Below are 23,625 nucleotides of genomic sequence, written 5' to 3' on the forward strand. Positions count from 1 at the left end.
TTAAGACACTCCTCTGTGTTTTTGGTATGCATATGAATATTCCCCTATGTTAAACTTTGGATGGTCTTATAGTCTTCGGTGTTCTCAGCTGAGTTCCTAGAGTCTAGCAATTTGGCTTGTGGTTTCCGAGGTGTCTTCTCGGTTCGTCGCTTTTGGTTGTACCCTTTTTGCGGGTGACTTGGACATCACACCAATGCATGCGGTAGGTCCTCCATCATCCTTGGGCCAGGTTGCTTCCCTCAAATTGTCCGCGCCTACCCTATAATCCATGTTATCTCCAAAATTGTAGTGCCTCAGTCGAAATTATTTCGACAGAACTTATCTGAAAAAAATCATTTGGGAAGAAACCCGACCGTGACAAGTGCAGTGACGTGCATATACCTATGTACATGTGTGTAATTTTTTCGTCACGTGCTATATGGTTGTACAACAGCATGTACGTACACATACTGAGTTAGCACATCCATACGTACTACAGCCCATACAACAGGTGCCAATCCCAACAAAATTTTGACACGCTGACGGAAATTGATTGTTTAGTCCAACATTCTCGTTTCCCTGAAATAAAGAGACCATCGTCGTGAAAAAATTTGGGCACACCATTTGCGCCTCCCACTCACCATCACTCACCTCCGTCGCCGTCCTGCTCCGGCGAGCCAACCACCGCATCGGCACCAGATCATCCTCCTCTCTCTATTGCACGCCGTGGAACCGCTCAATCGCTGCCCCACCACAAACCCTAGCAGCCCAATATCCCGCCTTGTCCCCTCCGGCGCCGGCCGCCTGAATTTCACCTCCGCCGCTACCTCGTCTCCCACACCATCGCCTCCTCCTCCCCTTCCTGTCTCCGTCCCCAGTTCCTTCCATCCTCGCCTTCCACATCAGATCGACGCCGGAGCCCCATCCTCGCCGATTCGAGATGCGCTGCCGGCCAGGAGCCACGGCGTCGCGGCTGCTTGTTCGCCGGCGCGCGCGTGTACCGTTAGGACGGTGCGCGGCGCTCCGCCGAACTCGCTGCCTGCGTCGCGCGTGTGTCCGAGGGCGGTTGCTGCACGCCGGCGTGGCAGCAGGTCGCGACGGCACCGCCCGCCTTGCCCGTCGCCCGTCTCCAGCGGCTGATGGTATGATGTGCCCAAACCCCTGCCCCCAATCCTATTCTCTCCTATTTGACAAAAAAAAAAAACGAAATTTTCTTGAGCAGCTAGAGGCGTGGTTGCAGCTTTGGTTTCTGAAATTAAATACACCTGTAAACGAAATTTCAGGACACTTATGCACAGTAACGAAGTTTTGGTCTGATGTAAAACAACAAATTAGTGGTGCATAGTTATTTCAATACTGAGTTCAGATTGAGTTGGGCACCTGTAGTGCATGCTCAGATGCTACGTTGATCATCCTCAGTTTGCTACGTAGACTGACATTGCTTGGCCTACCCTAGTAATTGTTGCGTGTGTCTTGAAACTTGTACTATATTCATCTAAGCATGTTCTATCTTGTTCATCATTGTGGTAGCTATTATAATTTGTTGAGTTGAAGTAGCTGTATTGCTGTCAGCATTTTTACTTGGCCAAATTAAGATGGTTAGTTCGCTGTATTATCCTGATGTTGAGAGCTTTCCCATTTTCCTGTCCAGGGAAGTGTGAGATGGTAAAGCTGTTGCCTCTGCTTTCTAGAGGAGTCCATGTCCGTCGCCGCGTTTTTGTTCTGGCTGGTGCATTTTTTTTTCCGGCAACGGCATTGCGAGACGAGCACTAGGCCACCGGCGGCAGTGGAGGTGCTGATGTGATTATGTAATACTGTTTAAGGTCTTGTTATAATATTCAGTCGGTAACAACTTCCTTTGCATCATTTCTGTTGAATTAAACTTGTAGCTGGCTAATTTGTTTCAGCTCATGCATATTCCATGTTGACTGAATTTCAATATTTTCCATGTGCTAAATGGCTTGAGTGGTCAATGTCGATTATCAACTAGGCCTAGTGCTATACAATGAGTAATGATGTATGAAAGAAACTGTAGCGTTTGTTTTCAAAGTCTGCTGCCATATATTTTTGATACAATTTCTTGAGCTGAAGTAGTTGTTTTTGCTGTGAGCATTTGGTTGGCCAAATTAAGCTGGTTTGTTTGCTGTAGTATCCTCATCTTGAGCTTCGCCATCTGCCTGTCTAGGGAAGTGCAACTGCAAGATGAACACTGATTCAGGTCTTGTAATAATAATATTCAGTATGGAAGTTGGTTTGCTGTCAGCATTTGCTTGGCCAGATTAAGATGGTTGGTTTGCTGTATTATCCTAATGTTGAGTTTCCTATTTACTTGTCCAGGGAAGTGGGAGATGGCGAAGCTGCAGCTTTCTAGAGGAGCCGAGGGCTGGCCGTGTCCCTCGCTGCCTATCTGGCTTCTTAATTCTGGCTTTGGTGGTGGTGATCTGTTTATGTAACACCGTTTCAGGTACTCTGCTGTGCACATGGGCGACAGTTAGCAATTCCATCTATTTCTTGATATACCAATAATTTCTTGATCCGAAGTAGAGTAGTTGTGCTGTCAACTTTTGCTGCTGGCCAAATTAAGATTGTTAGTTTGCTGTACTATGCCTGATCTTTAGCTTTGCCATGTACCTCTCCAGGGAAGTGGAAGTGCGAGATGGTAGTGGCTGCTGCTGCTGTTGATTTGTAGCAGTGGCGGTGGTGTTGCATGTTCTGGTATGGGCATTGCGAGACAAGCACTTGCCCAACGTCGGCAGTTGTGGCGGTGTGGTGATGTGATTATGTAATATACTGATTCAGGTCTTGCGATGATAATAGTAATAATATTCAGACTGTAAGTTGTAGCAGTAGTGTTGTCTGCAAGTATAAATCAATTTTAACGCTTGTGTTGGACCAAAATTTAAGCTGGGTGGCCCCAGTTTAGTTGGTACTTTCACAATTTCGTGGCTTGTATTGTTTGTTAGTATACTTCCCCTTCGGAGAGGAATTAGGGTATGTTCACTTTAGAGAAAGTAGTGTCTTTTTTTTTAGAACATGGAGAAAGTAATGTCTAACCAGCTACTAGTGTTAAGAGACAGATGTGGTTCATCGTGCTAACATTTGCTGCAGAGATAGCCAAGCTAGTGTCGTTCAAATTCGAAGTAGGGAAAAAAAGAACATACCTGAAGGGAGAGAGAGAGAGAGAGAGAGAGAGAGAGCGACCTGGAGGGCTGGCCTGACGTTTTTTTTTCCGAGAAACACGGTAGATGATCACACATACGGACATAACTTACTCCTATGAACGCACTCACATCCTACTCCTAAGAGCATCTCCGAGAGACAGAAACTGATCTGGTAGGTCTTAAGATTGATGAAGTTATCGTCTCCCACTGATTAATATTCCGTCTTCTAATGAGACACTATAGTGTCAAATCTGAATTTGAATTCTGGTGGCATGACGCTGGAAAGAAAAGACACACCTGCTCCTTCCGTCCACAAATAAGTGTACATGCGGGTTTTCCAAGACAAATTATAAAGTGAATTGGAAAATGCATTGAGAAGATGCATGTGTCATCTTTAATTCTTTCACCCCCAATGAGCTAAGTGCATGTAGAAAAGAAGGAGAACATATCCTCAATATTATTGGGTTTGATTACCATGCGATGAGAGAGAAGCAATTAAAGTGCACTGGAAAGATAGACGTTCACTCTTTTGTGGATAAAGATTAGAGCTAGACGAACATTAAAATGAAGGATAGAATTGAAAAAGCTCTTGGTCACATATGCTAATGGATCGATTAGTCACAAACAAAGAGAATCTCCATGGCGTTGAAGACCTAGCGATCGATTGAGCCACAGGCTCCTTGAAAATCGGTTGGTAATTGCCGCGCGCAACCCCAAATGAATTGAAATCGAGGGAACCAACCAAAAGAGGTGCCGCGTCCTTTTATTAAAGTTGATTCGTTCAACGAAAGAAGAGGCGCTTTGGGACGAGCAACTCGATCAAAGTTTCGTGTTGCCGCACGCATGCATGTCACGTCCCCATGCGAGGACCAACACATACGTGCGATGCAGCGATGGTGGTGTAGAAACCAACCAGACTCTGCATGCTGTCGATCGCGCGCGTGCAAAACGCAAGTTGACCGTCGTACCACCACCATCGACTCCCTGACCCACCCGCCATCGAAACGCAGAGACGGCCGGCGTGGCGTTTCTGGCCAGCAGAGACCCAATCCTATTCTCTTGTATGTGAAAAAGTCGATTTTATCAGGGCGTACACATGGTTCTTGTAGTTTTGATCTGATGTAAAGCAACAAATTAGTGATTGTAGTTTTAATTTGAAGAGTGAGTGGTTGAGATTGAGTCGGGCATGTAATGCATGCTCGGCGCGCTATGTGTTGATCATGCATGGTCAGTTTGCTGCGTAGACTTTGACATTGGTTGGCCTAGCCTAGCCTAGTAATTGTTGTTTGTGTTTTGAGGCAACTTTGGTGGTGTAGCTGTGCATGTCGGGGCAAATAATCTGAACAGGTCAGGTCGCATGATCATTTGTTTTGAATTGAAGAAAAGAAACGAAGTCTAGGCAGATGAATGGAAGGAGATGGGTGGATTTGGCGTCCCGGTCGAGCGACACAATTAATAAACGCGAGCCAGAAAAAGAGCTACTCTAGGGCCTGTTTGGTGTGGCTGGCTGTGGCTGGCTGTGGCTGGCTGTGGGTGCTGTGCAGAAAAGCTGCTGTCTGGGAGAAGCTGCTTTTCTGAGTGGAAGTCTTTGGCAAACCAGCTGGCTGTCTGGCTGTAAACTGTTGAATTGTCTAAAACACCCTTACATTAATGAAAAGGTGTACTGTCGCAAAGAACCCAACCCAACGGCAACCACCGGTTGAGGAAGACGACAAAAATCAGATGTGCGTGGACCAAAACTGGATCAACGCACCAGATCCCGCACAGAGGACGTCGACCATGGCCACGACCTGACCACCCTGGTCAGATCAGTGGAGCATGACAAGGAAAGATCCATGCCAGCGCGGGGCACAGCCCCAGCCCGCAGCACCGGCATCCATGGCCCCAATGCTCAGTGAGCACCTCGCTGAGGGAGTACGGCATCTCCATGGTCAGAACATCCTCCACGGGCGTGACGCAGCCCAGATCTCCCCAGTCAATTTACTAGATCCATTGGGCCTTGGGACCGCTTCGATCTGTAGTTCAGTGCTAAGAGTAAGATGGAATTTGATAGTGATCCAGATCTTGGGTCATGGTCTTTAACCAACCAAAACATATGCTAACCTGAGAAGAATCCTACCTATCAGATCGCGACAACCATGATTTGATGCATCGATTTCCATACTAGTCCTGTCGCAGATGATTCTTCCATAAATTTACTACATCCTGATAAGAAAGGCAACGACAGCTAACACCATATTGATATTTAGATTTAGAATTCTGGCGAATACAATTGTGGTATTGTTATGTGCTGCTAGGGTTTGGGAGGGAGAGAGAGAGTTGCGAGGGCGCGAGAAGGCCGGCCGGGGGGCCTTTTGCCCACGGCCGGGCAAGAGGGAAGAGATTTTCTTCTTAATTCTTGCTTGATTAGATTGATACATCTCCTCTTCATATATAGAGAGGTTTACTTGACCCCTAAGCAAACCATAAGACTAACGGGCTCAGGCCCATGACGTACTGTAACACTACACCCCACTTGGACATGCAGCTCGTCCTCGAGCTGCAACCTAAACAAACCATGACTTGACGCAACACAACCCTAACACCTAAAAACGAGTCTTTTACATCTCGGCTTGTTTTATTACTCTCAAACTGAAATAGACTGGGACGCTTTATTGTTGACCCCTGAAAATAAAGTGGGCACCATCCGCCCATCGGACGTGCACCTGTACAGCCACCTGGATCCCATGGAAACCAGCAGGACAAAAGGAGCCCGCGCGGGCAATAGCACAAGCACGTTGTGTACAACATATCTGCCAGAGTTCGATGCGGGGCTGCTAGAGTTGCTCCAAGATCCAACTACCATTCAGTTTAGTCAAACACAGTAAGAATTTACCTGGAGAAAGGCGTAAGGGGAGAGGTAGACTGGTCGGGTTGCCTACCTGGTGCTCGGGGATGGAGACTATCTACATGCGGACGTCGATTAGATGACGGTGCAGATGCCGCTTCAGCTCTTTGAGGCAACATGCAGTGGAAGTCGATGCGGCTTCAGCTCGTGGAGGCGACCAGCAGTCCATCCTCCGCGCGTCCACGTCTTCCTGCGCCGACTGCTCTCATCGAGACTCGAGAGGCGCTAGGATTCGGCACGGCGGCGCGATTGGAGGCGCGGGGTGGCTGCATCGGGGGGGGGGGGGGGGACGGTCGACGGAGACCGCGACGGAGCTTCACCAGCGAGCGGCGGGGACATCGGTGTGCGGGGGAGGTGCGGGGGACGGGGACTGGGGTGGTCGGCGGCGTGGCTGCGCTGTCGCGTGAGAAATCGAGAGGGGAGCCTGGAGAGAGGGACTACGCGAGTCTACCCAAAAGGACGAGCGGAGCCGACCAGCCCGCCGGGTTTGAAAAATAATTAATTTTATTCCACAAATTTACCTTCGAGCTAATAGGTGGTATGTTAGCAGTTTAGATATAAAAAATGGGTAATTAAATTATATATATACACCCTTAGATTTATACTTCCTCTGTTCCATTCTATAGTGCCTATAGTTTTTTAGCACGGAAATTAGCGCAAGAGTATTTTTTACACAAGATCCCTAGCTGAACGATTTGAGATCAACGTAAAATTTGGGAAATCCATATCTTCCTAAGTTACCATAATAAATTTGGGAGCTGGACGATTTGCGAGCTGAACGGGGAGGGGGTAATTGAAAAAAAGCTAAGGTACAACCTTATATTCTGAAACAAATGCCAAAAATCTATAGGCACTATAAAAAGTATTAATCCACTCAACTTTATCTAGATACATAGGGATTCTAGACACTTGTGGTTCTTCTTCGAGCCCAACAAACCATCGCCGTCAAACTTTCTTCCCAAATTCATTGTACTGCAAAGTTTCAACACAAAATTATGAGCGCAAGGTTTCTATGGTGTAAAAAAACGATTCCTAGCAAAAACTTTGAATCGTAACTGGGAACCTAAGAATATTATGAACTCATCTAGATAATCAATGTGAGAGATTTACCCATGAGTTTCTGATAATAAGACATTGATTGGATGAGAATTTTACTGATGTGAAGATTCTCCAACTCAAAATGATGAAATTGGCGAAGAATCGGGGATTCTAGGTGATTAGGGTTGAGGTTTGAGAGAGAGAGAGAGAAAGAGAGGAAGAGAATGGCTGGTTTGGAGGTCCAAGGCCAGCCAGCGTCGTTTTTTAGGGGCAACATACACGGTACGGGCGCATGGTATGGGCACATCCTTCTCGTATCGACGGTCGTAATTGTTGATACATTTGTTAGGGTTTGGAATCCATACTTGAGTCTGGTACGGGGCTCGCGATATGGGTGCATCCCTCCGTACTGACGGTCTTTAACCATACAGTAACCTTTCAATGTTTTTCGTCGAAGTTTGGTTGAGGTTTCTTCGAAGTTTGATAGAAGAAAAAAGAGAGGAAAGATAAAGGAATATGAGAAAAGAGGGAAAAAGGAAGAGAGATGTAATAGAAGGAAGAGAAAAGAGAGAAAATATGGCGCCGTCTGTGGGGTAGCGCTAGAAGAGGGCATTGTAGTCGAAGCTTCCTAATCATAACCACCAGGTTCAACCAATAAATAACCATCATATAAGCTAACTGGAAACTTAAAGAAAAAATTTAGATGTCGAGACCAAAATTAGGTTTCTGAATCTATAGACAGCTTCAGCCTTTGGGGCATCACATCTCGCTACCTCAGCCACTTTCATCAAAGGATTGCTGCTCTGCAGGAGGCACCTGCTGCTGTTCCTGAGGATCCTGAATCCTGATACGGGCAAGTCACCGGCTGGCCCTGCTGCCCACCATACACCATTGATGCACCTGGCACGTGCTGCTGAGCCTGTTGGATTATCATACAACCTAGTAACTCAGATTTAATCCTGATTGCGTACAGTTAAAAAAAAACATGTTTGTTAGAGTGAAACCACCTATGAACCTTATGCATGATTAATTGGACAAAATAATTTTGAAGTCTAATCATCGAAATTGCTATGATAATCCACTGAAAGGTTGCATCATGTGAACAACAGATGAATAGAATGTCATGACAAATGAAATTCTACTCGTAAACACATGAGAAACTCTATCCTAAACACATGAGCAATTGCCCCTGGAGAAAGCAACACTATTGCGATCCGACAACCGGAGTAATTTTGGTTCGGTCGCTACCTGGCCGGCTGAGTGGATCAGCCACGTCTCCCTCCTTTCCGTTTCATCTGTGCCGTAATCGATTCATCCATCCATCGGTTTTCCGCTCAGAGCGCGCCCGTAAAAGAAGAGAAACTGAAATCATCGCCACGGATCCACTAATCGAATCCATAAGGTGCAGGTCTCGCCGCCCGTGAAAACAAAACAAAACCGGCCGGTGCGATCGGTAGCTGGACTGACCTTTAATTGGCCGATTGGATCACGCGCGCGCACGTTGGTACGCCTCCTCCATCTGCGCCCGGCATGATCAATCGATCTACTTTCTCCATGCATGTTTTCACCTGACGAAAATCCCCTGCTGAAAAGAAGAAGACAAACGAAATTAGGAACCACACTTCGTCGGTTTAATTACTCCATGTTTTCCATTGAAAGGAGAGAAAAGAAAGGAACCTGACGCCCTAGAGCATATAAACAAGCACCAGCCGGCTAGCTGCGTGTGTTTCCCTGCACGATCCACCCAGCTCCATCGATCACTACCTCCTCCTCCTCCTCGCCGACGGCGCCATAGCGCCCACTCTCCTCTCCTCGACAAAGTCAAAGTCTAAGTCATAGTCACACGCGCAACCCACACGCGGTAGGTGACAATGGGCCTCTACTTATAGAAGAGCTATGCACCCGAGATCAAATTTTCAGAAAGAGAGAGAGGTAGCCAGGGGCGGGAAGATGATGCAATCCTGGTCCTCTATTCTATTTTGACCTTGTTAAGGATGGACGGACAGAAGGCGATGTGCCATGGATCGCTGACATGGAGAGGGGGAGGATCCTTGATTTTCCGGAAACTAATCGCATGCGAGCGGCCGTAATCAATGGTAATTGGCCGGCATAACGAGGAGGCACCAGTAATTAAGGCAAAGACCCAGCATGCCAGAGGGAGAGGGAGAGGTATCGGGGTTAGTTTGTTTGCCTTTAATAAATCAATCTCAGTCATGTCGTTTTCTATGATCTGGTGATTATTTTCCCAAAATGTGGTGGTTCGTTTCTTTTCTTATTGTACAAAGGAGACCGCGGCTCCTAGTTCCCGTAGTGTTACACTATAGGAAGCATCATTGATTTTAGGGGTTCTTTGCTATGGAAGAAGGCTTGGGGTTCAAGACGAAACATGATAAAATAAGATTTGTTTGACGTAAGACCCAACATGCCAAGAGGGAGGGAGAGAGGTACCGAGATTAGTTTGTTTGCCTTTAATAAATCAATCAGGTTTCCTTCAGTCATGTCGTTTCCTATGATCCGGTGATTATTTTCCCAAAATGTGGTGGTTCGTTTCTTTTCTTATTTTACAAAGGAAGACTGTGGCTCCTAGTTCCCGTAGTGTTACACTATATGAAGCATCATTGATTTTAGAGGATCTATGCTATGGAAGAAGGCTGAGGTTCCATAGGAAACATGACAAAATACGATTTGTTTGGCGTAAGAATCACATAATCAACCAGGAGAAACTCGCTGCCAATAAGTTCAGCGTCTTGCAAATACTTTCTCCATTTTAAAATAAATGTCACAACTTTTTCTAAATACAATAAATTTATCTAGGTGACTAAAATCGTAACAAAGTTGTGGCACTTATTCTTGAGCGGGGGTAGTACAACTCTAAACTAAATGCATTCAGGCTCCATCTTATCTCTTCAACCAATTACCCTTTAAGAAGGTTGCTGCAAATAGCAAACAGACAAGATATTTGACATGTGACAGACTAATTATGTATTAAGCTCGTACCTCTTCACAACTACAAAATCTTGCACGGTATTTTGCTCGATCATAATCATCACACAACAAGCATCACATTTAGCATCTCTTTATTTCTAAATATTGTACACAAGTTCAGTTTCATTTATGTAAATGAGCAGATTTTGAAAGAAGAAAATTATACATGTAGCACGTAGTATCAACTAACACCCAGCAGAATTGTCAAGCAGACCAAGAGAAGAAAATCTTCTACACAAGTTGGTTTTCATTCCTAGACACAAGACGTGAAGTGAAGTACTCCAATTCTCGAGCATATGAACGGCACCAATCAGGGCGTCAGATGCATGGCTTCATCACCACATTGAGCAGCTAGGAACAACATCATCATATCCTCCCTCCTCCGCTCCAAGGAGGAGGACATGTCTTCTCCAGCTCGCCACCAACAACCACTACAACTGCTGGACATTTTTGCTATGCAAGACGTACACACTCATGGATGAAACCTGCAAGAACATGCGGAGGGTAATTAAAGCTTCATTCATCGGACTAGGATTATCAACACAAATGTGGAAAGCATCTCATCAGCAACATCATTTCACATGAACCCAACAAATGAACTCACTCATCAATCAACAACAACTGCACGTGCAACTATAAGACCACTCTCTAACTCAAGAAGATCAAGAAAAGCTTTTGTATTTGTACCATTTGAGAGAGCATCGAGTGTTGTAATGATAATCATCAGGAAGAATTGAATTAAAGCAGATTGTCCACCAAATACATATGGATATTACCAATATTTTAACATGAATAGTATGGATTTGTCATGGTTGTAGCATATGTGTCCAATAGAAAAAAAAGTAACATATACTAGAAGGCCACGAGGTGCCCACCTCTACAGAAAAAAACTGGTTCACAACCACAGGAGACAATAACTTCATTACTAAGGTAAGTCAACTGAATTGTGGATTGCTTGTAGTGGTAGTAAAACAAACAATCTGTCAATCTAGCAAGGGCAAACCAACTACCCAGCAAAATAGACAGGGTCCATAGCTACTTTACCTCATATAGTTTCTCCCCTGTCATTTATGGCAAAGATACAAACAAAAAAATAGGACAATAAATAAAAGGAAGACTACGAAGAAAACTAAAATCCAATTGATGTATGTAGGAGAAGTGCAATTCATTCATACCAACAGCAGAAAGTACATACATATGGGGCATAGTTCATTTGTATACCAAAGCACAACAAATTATAATTTCATTGCAAGTGGAGGAAAAGGCAAACTAAGGATGCATGCGCAAATTAAACAATATTTCGTACAAACAATCATTTCTTCCATGCGGTGATATAGCACAGGAACTTAACATCTAATGGGTTAACCTAAACCAATACAATAACTTATCTTGGGCATCAAATTTCTTGCCCAGACAATGCATCAAAAGAAATGGCATGAATAAGATAGAATTGTGTGATTAGTCTTAAGATTAAGTAGTTAGAACTATCAACAAATATTCAAATTGTACTCCATTTAATATGTAACTAAACAAACTTGAGTGAACTTAAATCGACAGAGCTTATTTAGAACCTAAAACGAGTAAATCTTCTAAGTTTTAATTAATATTTCAAGCATACTAACAATACAAATTGACCTTGATAGAGCGAAAGTTCATCACACATAAGCAGAAAGCATTGCACATCACAGGCCAGTATCTAGGAGATCAAATCCCAGCTACACAAAAACCCTTAAATATCAACACCATGGCTCATAGGCCACATCACTAATTGAGATCACCATAGAACAAAGCGGGAGTGGAAGAACCAGAAAAGCGAGCGGTTGCCCAATGGAAGCAACTTGGACCGGGCCGGGCTCGGGCTTGCAGTTTTCGCACTTTAGGCAGGTTTGGGCCGGGCTTCTCGGGCCAGGCCGGGCTTTTTGCCTGTTCGGGCCAGGTTCGGGCTTAATTTATAGGCCCGGCGATCGGGCCGGGCCGGGCTCGGGCTTGCATTTTACGTTCGGGCTTTTTCGGGTTTGGCCCGAAGCCCGGCCTGGCCCGAGTTTTGCCCAGGTGTACTTTCCTCACACAACGAGGTCACTTCTCCATCGCGCTAGTCGGAACTACTTGGCCGCTGCCCACCTCCTTCCTAGCTATCAACTAGATATCACTCCTGCTAAGAACCACAGATATGTAGTTACTCCTGCGCAGTATAGGTATGTGTTTCACACGTACATATCAATCAACTCATGCATGTGTGTATGATTTGTCAAAAAAATATAATGTTTCTACATGTGTCTACCACAACACTAGATGATTGCAACATGGCCATGCATTTCGCCACCGCCATCCCTACCCAACTGCTGGACTTTCTTGCTATGCATGAGAAAACACGGGTAAACGCATCATTCATCAGACCATGGTTATCAACACAAATACGGAAAACATCTCAGCATCAAAATCATTTCACATGAACACAACAAATGAGCTCCCTCACTGGATAGCAACAACTTCCATCTCAATAGCATCTGCTCTTGCAACAACCAAAAATGGAACTTGGAAACAACACTAACTAGGCCCCACAAAATAATTTATGTCAAGAAAAAACATATGCTCAAAACACACACATCACACTCATGCACTTCATTAACAAGATTCTAATATAGTGTATTCTAGAAATCCAGAGCATATGCAGGCTAAGGCAGCAACAGAGGGTAGTTTACCTCGGAAATGGTGTTTGGGACCTAAACAAGCCAATGCTATAGTGTAGTATAACAACAACATGACCATTGGCACAGCTTAAGTGTCATTGGAATTCTTTTGAAGTGTTGTGTCACTCTAGCCCATCAGATAAAAATAAGGAATGTTTCATGGCGAAGAATTTAAGTTAGTTATAGCTAGAAGATGAAAGGAGCCAAAGGAGGAATGCCATTAAAGTAATTCAGGAAATTAAACAAACGCATACCATAAAGGATTTAAATAAAAAATGAAACATTTATAAGTGAATGGGGATTAACATAATCATTGGGAAAACATTAAGTATCAAATGTGGCTGGCTATGTAAGAAAGAAATTTACTTACCAGAAGCCAAACCACTTCTTTGATGTTCTTCATATCTGAACCAATATTCTCAAGCCTTAGTAGTGCACTAGCAACCTCACTAGAAATAAAACATTAGAGCAAATATCATCTTCAGTCGAACTGATTCACATTAGAACAATAAGAAACAAGGAAAATATTTCATGCTAATAACAATAGCAATGGGACTGGGAGCACAAAACCTGGCCTTTTCTTCTTGAACTTTTATTCTTTACCTGAAAGTCACAACACACAAGATGTGGATTTAGGTAGGGCTTTTATAGATACTAATTGACAAAGTAGACAACATTAACAAGTTCACTACCCAACTTGGGGTTTTGCAGCAGCTACACCACTCGAGGGCGATCCCGGCCATCTCCCTACACGCCGATAATGTGATGCTATTTTTTCCACCCATCACCTAGCGACATCGCCACAATCAAAGGAATACTCCAGGTGTGCAGCAACACTTCAGGCCTCCAGGTCAACTAAGGAAAAAAGCTCGGCTACTTTGCTACGCTGCGATAATGAGGTGGCTGTACCTGTTGTTGCACAGCTTCAATGCCCAATTGTGGACCCACCAATCAAGTACCCGGGCATTCCTCTCACAATCAAAAGACCATCAGCTGCACAACTGCAGCCTGTCGTCGATCGCATTGCTGGACAACTGCCATCTTGGAAGGCCAAGCTCATGAACAAAACATGCAGCCTCGCCTTTGTCAAGTCTGTCCTTGGCGCCATCCCTCTGCACCAACTATTGGTCTATGCAGCACCAAAAAAATCCCTCAAGTAGATCACTAAAATTTAGAGAGGCTTCCTTTGTGCTGGACGTGCAGACGCCAATGGAGGTCTTTGCCATGTCAACTGGAACCGGGTCTGCCGCCCTTTCTCCCATGGAGGCCTGGGTGTCCAAGATCTTGAGCGCGCAGGACAGGCACAAGCTAAGCTGGCTCTGGTACTCTTGGACGGACACCAACAGGGCTCGGATCGGACTAGAACTGCAATTCTCCTCCGATGAGCGCGACATGTTCTTCACCTCGACATCCATGAAAGTTGGTTACAGAAGCAAGGCTCTCTTCTGGGAGGATCCATGGATCAACAGACGTGTGGTCTGCGAGTTGACGCCATAACTCTACAGCTGCATCCCCAAGTGGAGACACAAGGCCACAACCGTCGCAATAGGCCTAAACGGCAACAGCTGGGCTAGGGACATTTAGGGCGTCATTGGCATCACTAAGGTTGGGCAATACTTGCAGATCTGGCTTGCAATCCGGAGCACCATCCTCAACGACTTTGGAACTGGACAAATGGTGGTACCTACTCTGCCCGTTCTGCATACCTGGCAACCTTCCATGGATCCATCCTGTGCCACTCCTGGAAGTTAATCTGGAAAACATGGGCGCCACCGCAAGTAAAATTCTTTCACTAGCTAGCAAATGTGGACAGGTGACTGTGGAACGCCTCGCAAGACACGGCCCGCAACATCACACACGATGACCTCTCTGCAACCAGGCCCCTGAAACAATGCGCCACCTGATGCTCAAATGCCATTTCACCAGGACTGCCTAGCATGAAGTGCTTGCATGGCTGAAAATGATAGCAAGAGCTCCAAATGGAGAGGACACCCTCATGGACAGGTGGTTGCAGGCCAAACAACAAACCCCCAAGCAGCTTCGCAAAGGCCTCGCCTCTGTCGTGCTACTCACCCCTTGGATAATTTGGAATCATCGAAATGACTGCATATCCCAGGTAAACCAGCCTTCTATCCACTCCCTGGTCTCCATGATCAAGGACAAAGCCAGACTTTGGGCAAGGGCTGGCGCCTACGGGCTTCGAGTAGTCTTGCCACCCACCTGGGATGTGCACTAAGTTAGCTTCCATCTTGTTGTAACCCAGCGCTTAGGAGGATTGTAAATCAAACTCTACGGTCGCCAGCAAGCGTGGAGGGGGCACTGCATGGCGGCGCCAGCAAGCGTGCCACTGCGGTCGCCACATGCCAGCAAGGTGAGCAGCTCTTCATGTTGTCTTTGACTCCCAATGGCGAACTTGTGTCATACCTTTGTGTGGACCAACGTAAGTTGGTTCAGATGCCACTTGGTGCAAACATGCACTCCATATTCTTCTGTGAGATTTTATAGAAATATCAAATATCTAATTCCGTGGGAGATTCACAAATCCACTAGCTTCTAGGAAATTTAAAAAAACATCTGAATCAGTTCATATAACATTTTCATGACACAAGAAAAAATCAATTCAACCGAGCCAAGTGGGTTAATTAGGAAGATGGGACTGTACACGGAGAATAACTGTACAAGCTGAAATATTTCTGGATGAAGTGATCAGTAACTACATATGGAAGATGGGACTGCATGTGTGCTTAGAAGATAAAAAATAGGATGTAAATCCAAACTACAAAGTGATGTGAGAAAAATTCAGTTAATGCACATCCGAGCCAAGTGGGTTAATTAGGAAGTAGGGGAAAAGAGAGAAAGACGATTACTTTTTTGTACATGCTGAACCATACTCAATGAAGACAGCGAGCAGCAGCAGCCTTGCGCCGTCAGCTAGGCTGGAGCAGGGGTGCTCCACACGCATCTTGGTTGTTGGTCCATGCAGCGGGGAGGCTCTATGTGCTCAAATCATCCTCTTAACTCTTCCATGCAAACCTGGCATAGGAATGATTGATTTTAATAATATTGACATATCAAGAAGTAGCTAGATAAGCAACTGAAGAAACATTCATGTGTATAGGAGGATGCCTCTTGAATATATTATAGGAGACACCATTCCCCTTACATGCACACATACATAAACGATTGCAGGACATAAATAGCTCCACTAGCTAATCTGTAGAGAGCATAGAATTCTACAAAAAAAAAAGTCGACTTCCACACAAAAACAAAGAGAGTATTGTGCAAGATGTTGATGTCTACTTATTTTCTCACTTTATTGTTGAGAAGTTGGTCAAAGTTTTTTTGGCAGATTCTAATATTGTTCCTAACTGAAGATGTGGAATTATATGATAATAGGTAACTGAAACCTCTGATCATGTGAAAATCTAAGGCAAGTTGTTCTGATGTAACTCATTAGTCTACATTTAGATTGATAGATTAAATATTATGAGCATTAGTATGGACATATTTTGGGTTAGGTAGCTACCCAAGATGAACAGAGAAAACATCTAAAACATATTTAACTGGTGATGAAGACGCCCGCTTAGTGGAAACTAGAAACTTATGTACATTCCACACAAAATGCTTTGTCCATGAGTTAAAAAACAGAGGAGCGGATAGTTACTACAGCTAATACATCAGTAATGTGAATGACTCCCCAATTAAACGATCAAGAACATAGAGAGGATGTGGCATGGTGTTTTTTTGTTAATACTTTGTTAGTACTGCAACTTTCTTGTCCCCTGGTGTCTACACCTTGACAGTCCAGTTGTCGATGTGTAGTGTCTTGGTCTAGAACGCAACGCCGATGGTGGCCTTGGAGTGGAGGCTGAGCTCGTTATGAGGCTACACATGTTTGCTGAGTTGGGATCCAACCGGATCCTAAGGTGGGAGGGCTGTTCTCATTGGTCACTTATCTGCCAATGAACATCTTGAGCATTCACTTGAATGTGATGCAGAAACAAGGAAAACACAAGTCGGAAAATAATGGTGTGCAATCTTGCAAGATTCATTTGTTCCTTCAGCTTGACTGCTTGAGAGTTGATCAGAAAGTTTAGACAACTAGACTGGGTTGGTTATTCATGCTGGCCCAGAGATAAGTATGCAAAGTACATAATGTTTATTTTTTATATGTGTTTTACCAGTACAGAACAGTCATATCCGATTGTATTATCTATACGAATGTATCTTATCTTATAAAATTAACAAAGTCTACCTATTACAGACTCTACAATGAACCTTTGAAGGGGTTATGTAGCATCGTGCCGTGAAATATATCTCTGGGAATCGGTGATTCTCATTAGGGTAAGAAATGGAGGAAAAAAAAAGACCAGAAGTACTCCAAGTTAAAATTGAAATTCATCAGTTCGTAGCATGGCAGCTACGAGCCATGCTGTTGCAGCTTCATCTCCTCCAAGGGCTATGTCTTGGCCCAGTGCAGTCTGTGGCCAGACTATTAGCTTGAGATTGAATGAGTGGACCAGGCATAAGTACATTAGAACATAATTGGCTAAGAATTCTCATGTCTCGAAAAGTGTTTGGCCTGACTAGTAGGCCTTCATTCGTCAAGCGAACTCTGTGGTGCAGTGCATCAAAGCCTTTGTCAATGCAAGGGAATCATGTGATTGACCTTAGGGTAAGGAGAAAAAATTAAAATTAATTATCAGGAATTGAATTTTGGTTTCAAGTCCTGTCTTGATACTTGAGATGGGCAAAAATCTGGTATCCATTCACATTATACTATTTTACTAAAGATTCAGTTTTTTCCAGATGGATTCTTAAAAAGTAATAATTCATGATCCATACTATTCTAGAGTTCTGAACTGATTCTCTAATGATGAATATTAGTACACATGCAACGGAAATCATGTAATGCGAGCTCACTTACAAATTCATCAGTGTGTACAATGGACAGAGTACATAGGCAACACAGCCTACAACCTACAGAGATTTGTATCACAATATACTTGATATTCTCACACTATCTCATTTCACTTTATCTCGTCACAATCTTGTATTGCAACCGATGGGCTAATCCTCAGGACATCGTTGATAGAAAAGATGTACAGAGATAAGTAGGACTTATGTCAGTGCAGTTGTGAGATAGTTATAAATAATTATAATTTTGTCAGTAGAACTAATTATTTTATAATGATCCATATTTTGACAGTATCCAAGAAAAAATGCTAAAGATATATGTCCGATCATCTTGGAAAAGCATGCCTCCCACAAAGGGTTATCCATGCAAAGATGGCGCGGGTCACATGAACATATACTCTCAAACAGATGAGAAATACTTCTTTTTTTCACTTTGATTTTTTCGAAAAAGGAATCAATTTTCCTAGCCTCTCCAACCTATTTCTTCAATTTAATAGGAAAAAATCTTGGGCTCAATTCAAACACACCCTCAATCTTTGTACCTCTGCTTGCATTACACAAATGACTGTGTACAGTATGACCCTTCCCCAAATGCAGTTAAGTAAGAAATCAAGAATTCACCAAAATACAAAGCAACGAGCCGACAAGTAAACCAAGGTCAATAGATGTTTACTACTGATAGGGGAACAAAAGTGCTGAAAAGGTGAAAATGCATTGAGCTGACTGCCCAAGTAAACCAAGGAGAGTTTTCAGAACGCTACTATTTTCAGAAGTCAATCAATCTTCAGACTAGTATATGCAACACACTTAACCAGGAGAACTTATCATTCGCCAGACTAACCCGCAGCTTCAAGTACTGTTGTTGAAAATAGAAGCTGGGAGGAGGTAGATCAGGTACAGAAAGAAAAAAGAAATCCTAATAACTTGGCACGGTTTAAACCAAAACAAATCTGCAACGGACTCAGCAAAATCCAAATAGACAGGCCAATTTGCAGCCTGATCAACGGTGGCTAGAGCACAGCGGTAGAGGGGGGAAATGGACCTTTTGGTGGGCGCCGTGGTGGTTGTGGAGGAGCTCCGCCTGGTCGGGCATGTACAGGTCGCCCCCTCCTCGTCTTGTGTGTCGTCGTTGTTGCAGCCGCTCCATGCTCCGACGGCGGCGGCGGTACACAGGCGAGCCTCTAGGGCATGGTGGAGACCGTGGAGTTGGTCCTCCATCACCAGCGCCGTCTTCAGCCTCAATGAAGACAGGGAGTAGCAGCAGTCTTGTGTCATCAGCTAGGCTGGAGCAGGGGTGCTCCACACACATCTTGCTTGTTGGTCCATGCAGCGGGGAGGCTCTATGTGCTCAAATCATCCTCTTAACTCTTCCATGCAAACCTGGCATAGGAATGATTGATTTTAATGATATTGACATATCAAGAAGCACCTAGATAAGCAACTGAAGAAACATGCATGTGTATAGGATGATGCCTCTTGAATATACTATAGGAGACACCATTCCCCTTACATGCACAAATACATAAACGATTGCAGGACACAAGTAGCTCCACTAGCTAATCTGTAGAGAACATAGAATTCTACAAAAAAAATGACTTCCACACAAAAACAGAGAGTATTATGCAAGATGTTGATGTCTACTTATTTTCTCACTTTATTGTTGAGAAGTTGGTCAAAGTTTTTTTTTGGCAGATTCTAATATTGTTCCTAACTGAAAATGTGCAATTATATGATACTACCTCCGTTTCAAGGAATAAGACGCACACGTATTCCAAGACAAACTTTGACCATAAAAGTTGAGCAACAATATCTTGGTTACATTATATATAATTAGCACCGTTGGATTCGTATTGAAAATCACTTTCTAATGATGCTAATTTCATACAAACATTTTATATATATTTGAAGTAATTTATGGTCAAACAAAAAACACATAAAACGAGGATGCCTTATTCCTTAAAAAGGAGGTAGTAATAGGTAACTGAAACCTCTGATCGTGTCAAAATCTCATATAATTCCACAAGTACTGTGCAAGATGTTGAGAAGTTGGTCAAAGTTTTTTGGCAGATTCTAATATTGTTCCTAACTGAAGATGTTAATAGGGAACTGAAACCTCTGATCGTGTCAAAATCTAAGGCAAGTTGTTGTAATGCAACTCATTAGTCTACATTTAGATTGACAGAATATATATTCTGGGCATTCGTATGGACATATTTTGGGTCAGGTAGCTACCCAAGATGAACAGAGAAAACATCTAAAACATATTTAACTGGTGATGAAGAAGCCTGCTTAGAGAAATGAGAACACCGAACAAGAATTAACCTTTAAAGTGGGCAACATAACAATATCATCGTTATTGCACAGAACAAACAAGAAGCTCATGATTTCCTCACAAACAATGATAATTCTATCACTGCTGCGCTCAGCAATGGCAGAACCATGCACACAATATAGTGGAAACTACAAGCTTATGTACATTCCACACAAAATGCTTTGTCCATGAGTTAAAAAACAGAGGAGCAGATAGTTACTACAGCTAATACATCAGTAATGTGAATGACTCCCCAAGTAAACGATCAAGAACATAGAGAGGACACAGCATGGTGTTTTTTGGTTAATACTTTGTTAGTACTGCAACTTTCTTGTCCCGTGGTGTCCCAAATCTACACCTTGATAGTCCGGTTGTCGATATGTAGTGTGTTGGTCTAGAACTCAGCGCCGAAGGTGGCCTTGGAGTGGAGGCTGAACTCATTGTGAGGCTACACATGTTTGCTGAGTTGGGATCCAACAAGATCCTTCGGTGGGAGGGCGGTTATCATTGGTCACTTGTCTGCCAATGAACATCTTGAGCATTCACTTGAATATGATGCAGAAACAAGGAAAACGCAAGTCGGAAAATAATGGTGTGCAATCTTGCAAGACTCATTTGTTCCTTCAGCTTTACTGCTTGAGAGTTGATCAGAAAATTTAGACAAGTAGACTGGGTTGGTTATTCATGATGGCCCAGAGATAAGTATGCAAAGTACAAAATGTTTTTATATGCGTTCTACCAGTACACAACAGTCATGTTCGATTGTATTATCTATTACAGACTCTACAATGAACCTTTGAAGTGGTTATGTAGCATCGTGCTGTATAATATATGTGTGGAAATCGGTGATTCTCAGTAGGGTAAGAAATGGAGGAAAATAAAAGATCAGAAGTACTCCAAGTTAAAATTGAAATTCATCAGTTTGTGGCATGGCAGTGATCCTCCGTACCCACCATGCTATTGCAGCTTCATCTCCTCCAAGGCCTCTGTCTTGGCCCAGTGCAGCGCGTCGCTAGACTATTAGTTTGAGATTGAAGTAGTGGACCAGGCATAAGTACATTAGAACATAATTGGCCAAGAATTCTCATGTCTCGAAAAGTGTTTGGCCTGACTAGTAGGCCTTCATTCGTCAAGCGAACTATGTGGGGCAGTGGATCAAGGCTAAAGATGGGACTTGGTTCCCGTTTATCCATTGGTTAGGTTAAAATAGCCCAATGGGCCGAGTGGTTAACCTGAGAATATTTTTGGTTATCTAGGTTCACTCCTATTTTACCAATGATTTTTTAGGTTCGCACCTACCACTTAGCGCTGACGCCGTTTTGCCTCTCGGCTGCACGCCCTTGCTCACCTACGTTCAAGGCCTTTGTCAATGCAAGGGAATCATGTGATAGACCTGAGGGCAAGGCCAAAAAATTAAAACTAATTATCAGGAATTGAATTTTGGTTTGAAGTCCTGTCTTGATACTTGAGATGGGCAACAATCTGGTATCCATTCACGTCAGACGATTTTGCTAATTAAAGATTCACTTTTTTCCAGTTGGATTCTTAAGAAGTAATGATCCATGATCCATATTATATTATTATTCTACAATTCTGAACTGATTCTCTAATGATGAATCTTAGTACACATGCAGCTAAAACGATGTTATGTGATCTCACTTACAAATTCCTCAGTGCGCACAATGGACGGAGTACAAAGGCAACACAATATACTTGATATTCAAGCACTGTGCCATTTCACTTTATCTTGTCACAATGGACGGGCTAATCCTCAGGACATTGTTGATACAAAAGATGTACGGATACAAGGAAGGTTTATGTCAGTTTAATTGTGAGATAGTTGTAAATAATTATGATTTTTTCAATGGAACTAATTTTTATAATGATCTATATTTTGAGAGTATCCAAGAAAAAATTCTGAATATATATGTCCAATCATCTTGGAAAATATGCCTCCAACAAAGGGTTATCCATGTAAAGATGGCGCAGGTCACATGAACATATAGAGATTTGTATCACAATATACTTGATATTCTAACACTGTCTCATTTCACTTTATCTCGTCACAATCTTGTATTACAACTGATGGGCTAATGCTCAGGACATCGCCGATAGAAAATATGTACAGAGACAAGTAGGACTTATGTCAGTGCAGTTGTGAGATAGTTATAAATAATTATAATTTTGTCAATGGAACTAATTATTTTATAATGATCCATATTTTGAGAGTATCCAAGAAAAAAATGCTAAAGATATATGTCCGATCATGTTGGAAAAGATGCCTCCCACAAAGGGTTATCCATGTAAAGAATGGCGCGGGTCACATGAACATATACTCTCAAACAGATGAGAAATACTTCTTTTTTTTCACTTTGATTTTTTTTGAAAAAGGTATCAATTTTCCTAGCCTCTCCAACCTATTTCTTCAATTTAATAGGGAAAAATCTTGGGCTCAAACCAAACACACCTGCAATCTTTTGTACCTCTGATTGCATTACATGAATGACTGTGTACAGTAATTATGATGACCCTCCCCTAAATGCAGTTAAGTTAGAAATCAACAATTCACCAAAATACAAAGCAACGAGCCGACAAGTAAACCAAGGTCAATAGATGTTTACTACTGCCAGGGGAACAAATGTACTGAAAAGGTGAAAATGCGTTGAGCTGACTGCCCCAAGTAAACCAAGGAGAGTTTTCAGAACGCTACTATTTTCAAGTCAATCAATCTTCAGACTAGTATATGCAACGCACTTAGCCAGGAGAACTTATCAATCGTCAGACTAACTCGCATCTCCTTGAAAATAGAATCTCGGAGAAGGTAGATCAGGTAAGAAAGAAATCCTAATAACTTGGCACGGTTTGAACCAAAAGAAATCTGCAACGGACTCAGCAAAATCCTAATAGACAGGCCAATTTGCAGCCTGGTCAACGGCGGCTAGAGCACAGTGGTAGAGGGGGAAAACGGACCTTTTGGTGGGCGCCGTGGTGGTTGTGGACGAGCTCCTCCTGGTCGGGCATGTACAGGTCGCCTCGCTCCTCGGTTTGTGCATCGTCGTTGCTGCAGCCGGTCCACGCTCTGACTGCAACAGCGGCGGTACACAGGCGAGTCTCTAGGGCATGGCAGTGACCGTGGAGTTGGTCCTCCATCACCACCGCCGGCTTCAGCCTCGACCGTCGCCGTATGGATCTGCATCGAGCCGGGAGGCGGCGGGAGCCCAGGTCGCCCGGGGTTGTACGGGGAGAACCGCGATGTGAGCTGCCATGGCGGCAGCTATGGTGAGCAGAGGGATGGCGGCGGCGCACAATTTGGGATCGAAATCTCGGGGCGGTAGATGGGGAGCGAGAGAGAATTGATTGGGTGAGGAATCAAGGAGGCGGTGGCTGCTGCGAGGAACTAGCTAGGCCGAAATTAAGGAGAGATGCTTCGGGTATCGGGAGCAGGATTTGACTCTGCGCTAATTCTGTGTTTTCGCGATGGCCGTTGGATGGAGATTAGGAGAGGCGTTGGACGGTTTAGATGCTGCTTTCTGGGGTGATCCGCGGGATTGCGATTCTTGGGATCTGATTGGATGAGCAGCTCCCTTATGTGTAGTATCAAGTTTCTTTCCAAACAGTTCAAAAAAAAAGTTTCTTTCCAAAAGAAAACAAAATTGA

The 23,625-nt window shown here is 43.6% G+C and overlaps 3 long non-coding RNA genes across 3 annotated transcripts; 1 reads left to right on the forward strand and 2 right to left on the reverse strand.

Annotated features, from left to right (window-relative positions):
- The first annotated feature begins 520 nt into the window (after positions 1-520).
- LOC139834187 (uncharacterized) lies at positions 521-3,025 on the forward strand. The gene is made up of 4 exons (XR_011749680.1): positions 521-1,121; positions 1,631-2,197; positions 2,317-2,443; positions 2,619-3,025. It is a non-coding gene; the product is annotated as an uncharacterized lncRNA (long non-coding RNA).
- Positions 3,026-10,222: 7,197 nt separating this feature from the next.
- Positions 10,223-15,223, reverse strand: LOC127311949 (uncharacterized). Its single transcript, XR_007858058.2, has 3 exons — positions 13,311-15,223; positions 13,111-13,189; positions 10,223-10,535 (listed from the first exon to the last, which is right to left on the reverse strand). It is a non-coding gene; the product is annotated as an uncharacterized lncRNA (long non-coding RNA).
- Positions 15,224-15,451: 228 nt separating this feature from the next.
- Positions 15,452-23,024, reverse strand: LOC139833483 (uncharacterized). The gene is made up of 3 exons (XR_011749312.1): positions 22,939-23,024; positions 18,700-19,037; positions 15,452-15,773 (listed from the first exon to the last, which is right to left on the reverse strand). It is a non-coding gene; the product is annotated as an uncharacterized lncRNA (long non-coding RNA).
- Between the last annotated feature and the right edge of the window lie 601 nt (positions 23,025-23,625).

Source organism: Lolium perenne, chromosome 7 (assembly GCF_019359855.2).
Source record: "Lolium perenne isolate Kyuss_39 chromosome 7, Kyuss_2.0, whole genome shotgun sequence".
Classification (NCBI taxonomy): Eukaryota; Viridiplantae; Streptophyta; class Magnoliopsida; order Poales; family Poaceae; genus Lolium; species Lolium perenne.